The sequence below is a fragment of the Galeopterus variegatus genome, unplaced genomic scaffold, assembly GCF_000696425.1.
Source record: "Galeopterus variegatus unplaced genomic scaffold, G_variegatus-3.0.2 Scaffold11, whole genome shotgun sequence".
NCBI lineage: Eukaryota > Metazoa > Chordata > Mammalia > Dermoptera > Cynocephalidae > Galeopterus > Galeopterus variegatus.
In genome coordinates this window covers 738,767-743,770 of record NW_007726122.1, presented here as the reverse complement: position 1 = coordinate 743,770, position 5,004 = coordinate 738,767, and the positions used below count along the sequence as shown (strand labels likewise).

At 42.1% G+C, this 5,004-nt stretch overlaps 1 pseudogene; it reads right to left on the bottom strand.

Moving 5' to 3' along the window:
* Positions 1–3,328: 3,328 nt before the first annotated feature.
* On the bottom strand, positions 3,329–4,094 carry LOC103604222 (annotated as a pseudogene).
* Between the last annotated feature and the right edge of the window lie 910 nt (positions 4,095–5,004).

Here is a 5,004-nt window from a genome sequence, read left to right as displayed (position 1 = left end):
TGATGGCGACGTGTTGCACCAGAAAGGACTGAGCCTATATGATGAATTCAGCAAGGGATCCCCTGCAACAAGTGACAAGCCATTTATTTCAAGTAAGGGATGGTTATACAGATTCAGGAATAGATGTGGACTGCAAAATATAAAAATTACTGGAGAGGCTGTGTCGGGCAGTGAAGAAGGTGCTGCCACATTTCCAGTAGAGTTGAAGTTGTTAATCTCTTACTGGGCCTAATTTATAAATTAAACTTTATCATAGGTATGTTATCTATAGGAAAAAAAACAGTATATATAGGGGTTGGTACTATCTGCGGTTTCTGGCATCCGCTGTGGGTCTTGGTCTTACTGGGCCTAATTTATAAATTAAACTTTATCATAGGTATGTTATCTATAGGAAAAAAACAGTATATATAGGGGTTGGTACTATCTGCGGTTTCTGGCATCCGCTGTGGGTCTTGGAAACGCATCCTTGGTAGATAAGGTGGGACTACTGTAACTTGTTCCTCATTTCTGAGATTTCATCAGAATAGTCTTCATTGGCAAGACCACTTAAGTAATTTCTAAGAAGACTGGAACTTTCCCTATAGCCCTTCTCTTCTTGAGCCCTCACCAGAATCGCTCTTAAGCCTCCATTCACGGCAATACAACATTTTTCCTGCATTCACTTCAAAATAGTTCTAGCTTCTACCCATTATCCAGTTCCAAAGCTGCTTTCATATTTTTAGGTATTTGTTATAGCAACACCCCACTCCTCCAGTACCAATTTCTGTCTTAGTCCATTTTGTGAGGCTATAACAGAATACCTGAGACTAGGTAATTTATAAAGAACAGAAATTTATTCTCTCACAGTTCTTAAGGCTGGGAAATCCAGTATCAAGGAGCTGGCACCCAGTGAGGACCTTCTTGCTATGTCTTCGCATGAAGGAAGGCGGTAGGGCAAGAAGAACACTAGGTCCTCACGTGGCAGAAGAGGAGAGAGAAAACCCACCCCCATAATCCATTTTTACAGTGGCACTAATCTATTAAGGAGGACAGAGCCCTCACAACCTGACCACCTCCTGTTATGTCCCACAATACTGTTGCACTGGGGATTAAGTTTCCAAAACATGAATTCTGGGGGACACGCTCAGATCATAACAGTGACCAATTCAGGTTTTTTTTGTGTGTTCTTAACCTACCATGAACTCATGGATTTAAAAGTATTTTATCGGTTTCAAGCCTTTGAAATTCCTATTCTTACTGAAGCTTGAATTAAGCCGTCATTGGCTCCAAGTTGGTTCCTCAGTCCTTTTGACACAATCCCAGTAATCTTTGATAGCTTCCCGGTACGTCAAGATGTTCCTGGCTTGTTTTTTACTTTTCCTGCCCAGACATGGTATCAGACATTTCTTTAAGAAGCTGTTTTTAGGGGGCTGGCTGGTCAGCTCAGTTTGTTAGAGCGTGTTGTTGTTAACACCAAAATCAAGGGTTTGGATCCCCATACCAGTCAGCTGCTGTGGGGTGGGCAGGGTGGGGGTGGGGTGTTAAAAAAATAAAACTGTTTTTAAAAAATGTTTACTGAGATAATTAAAGATCCACATGGAGTTGTAAGAAGAGATACCTTGCTCACTTTGTTCATTTCCCCCAATGGTAACATTTCATAAAACTATAGTATATCATAACCAGTATAGTGACATTAATACAACTCACCATTTTACTCAGATTTCTCCAGTTTTAATTGTATTCAGTTGTGTGTGCGTATTAAGTTCTATGCAATTTTATCACCTGTGTAGCTTCATGTATCCATTACCACAGTCCAGACACTGAACAGTTCTAACACCAAAAGGATCCCTTGTGTTGCACCTCTGTCCTGCCTTCCCTCTTCTGTCCCTAACCCGACAACCATTAATCAGCGCTCCATTTCTAAAACTGTGTTATTTCAAAATATAATTGGAATCATACAGTGTATAACCTATTGGGATTGGCTTTTTTTTTTTGCTCAGCATAATTCCATGGAGAGTCATGCAAGTTGTTGTGTATATCAACAGTTCATTCCTTTTGTATTAGTCTGTTTCTGTTGCTTGTAACAGAATACTGGGTAATTTATAAAGAAAAGAGGCTTATTTGGCTTATGATTCTGGGACAGCTGCATCTGACGCGGGCCTCAGGCTACTTCTACTCACGGTGGAAAGTGGCAGGCAGCCCACGGGTTCAAGCAGATCATGCAGAGATAGGAAGCAGGAGAGGGAGAGAGAGGAGGCGCCAGACTCCTTTAAACAACCAGTTCTCATGGGAACTAACAGGGAGAACTCACTCATTACCTTGCGCCCACAATGAGGGCATTAATCTATTCACGAGGGATCTGCCCCCATGACCCAAACCCCTCCCAACACTGCCAACTAGGAGATCAGATTTTGACATGAGCTTTGGGAGGGCAACACATCCAAACTCCTCCACCTTTATAATACCGAGCAGTATTCTATGGTATAGATGGAACAGTGTGCATTTGCAGAATTTTAACAAATGCACTGACATATATATAATACAACCCCTATGAAGAAATGTAATACTCCAGAAGATTCCCTCATGACTCTTCTTAGTCAATTACTACCCCCAACCCCAAGAGACAACCAGTGGAGCATATTTTTGCCCTGATTTCTTTTAAAGGAAGTAATATTTCAAGACTACAATCTGGGTATTAGAGATGCTTATTCTACTGGCTTGGTCACTGTTCCAGTGGACTTCTGACTCCTCCACCAAATTATGGGTTTCTTTAGGGTTAGGAATAGGGTACTTTTGTCTCTGAAACTCAAACCTGGTGTTGACTCCTTTCTCTGCTCCAACTATTCAGGGCAACAGAAAAGACAAGGAGAGCATCCTTAGCTACAGGGTACCCAGATTACTCCAGTATCAGATCCACTGTCCCATGCACTGAGAGTGGAATTCTGATTTTTTCCAGGTTAAGGATGGGAATGACACCAATAGTGTCATTGCGCAATGACACCAATAGTGATGATTTATTATTACCTACAATTAACCTGACCGCAGTCACTGGGAGAAGAAACAGGTCAGCAGGACCTCTGGCAAGCATAACTTAACCCTTCTCTCTATATATATTTTAAAAGTGCTTCTTTTTTAACAAAACAAATCCAAAAGATGTACATGTCACTGGGAGAAGAAACAGGTCAGCAGGACCTCTGGCAAGCATAACTTAACCCTTCTCTCTCTATATATTTTAAAAGTGCTTCTTTTTTAACAAAACAAATCCAAAAGATGTACATTCAGTCTCAAGTTGTGCAGTTCACAAGCATGGAGAAAACAAACAAAACAACAGAGTTCAGGACAGCTGGAGTTAACCCAAGATGAGTTTGGCCTTGCCACCAGGGAGATTTCTTCTGGACAGCACTGGGGCTAGGGCCGGGCATGGGAGTGGTGGGCACGGTCTTCTCTTCACTCTGCCCCAGGCTGGCCTGCAAATCTGTGTCCACATTTTCATGGATGTCACCTTCTCCCAGGTCTTCTTCTTCTGTCAGATCTAAGACGTCTGCAGAGTTTGCTTCAGAAGAGTTCTTTCTCTGTGCTCCAGATGACTCTGAATATTCCCTGCCATCACTAGACTTGGCACCTGCTGACTTGGACCAAGAAGGGGGATTTTCCTCAGGTGTCCCAAAGGTTAGAATCCATTCTGCTCTTCCTCATGGGTTATTCTGTTGGTTCATTAAAGCCTAATGAGAAATTGGATCCACCACCCAGAGGCTGCAAGAGCTGGAAGCTATCCTTAAAGGTGGTGGTGGGGGTCATGGCACTGAAAAGAGAGGTAGGCTGGTGTGGAAGCAGAACACTGGAAGCATCAGACCCAAGGGGCACAGGGAAGCTCCACACCCCACAGCCGGCACTCACCTTTTCCCTCACGGCTTCACATCTTTGAACTCCACATCTTTCCCAAACTTTACCCTAGACCTTTCCTGAGGCCTTAGGTGGCTCTGCCTCTAATTACAGTCATGCACTGTATGTTTCGGTCAATGACAGACTGTACATACAAGGGTGGACCCATATGACTACAAAACCATCCTTTTACCATACCTTTTCTATGTTTAGATTTACAAATACTTACCCATGTGTTACAACTGTACAAAGTATTCGGTACAGAAACATGCTGTACAGGGTTGTAGCCTAGAAGCCAAAGGCTATACCATATAGCCTAGGTGTTTAGTAGTCTATACCATCTAGGTTTGTGTACGTACACTCTATGGTGTTTGCACAATGACGAAATTGCCTAACAATGCATTTCTCAGAACATATCCCCATCGTTAAGTGACACATGACTATACTCTTCCTAATTTGAATGTCGCTTTTCTCATCACAGTGTCATTCCCATGAGGAAGGAGCTCTGACCCCAGGGCCCCTGTGAATTGGTTAGATGCAGTTCAGTCTCCGTTAGGCTCTCTCCTCCAATGATGTTCTTGGCTCACCTCATTTATAAAGTAATACAAAATGTTATTTTGTTGTCTCTCCATGAGGTCTTGGTGACCTGTACATGGTTCTCTGAATTCAATGACTTCACATATTACCTTTCTTCTAGCTAGCCCTGACCCTTCGCACAGTCCACTTCTGCTAACGGGCTCAGATATAGTCTCCTCCTGCCACACTGTTATGCCCCCATCATGCTATGTCCCCACACTGTTTACATTTATCTTTCTAATTTTTTTACCTTATAAAAAAGAGCTCATTTATAATACTTTTCTAGCTGTCCTTGTTTTATTTCTCTTTTCATTTTGCTACTTCAATTTAAGCCATCAGAAGAACACCATTTTCCCTATCTTACTAATTTCCCATATAAAAGTATGCAAACTATCTATTATCCAAATATTTCCTCCCAAAGGATGATCTTGTCTTAACCAGAACCAATTGCTGCATCTGGAAGGAGTATCTTTTGATCATTATTAAGAACTTGACCTACCTCTCAGACTCTCTGTCTTCCCTGTCTGCACATTCACTTTCTGATATATTAGCTCCTCTGAGTATAGC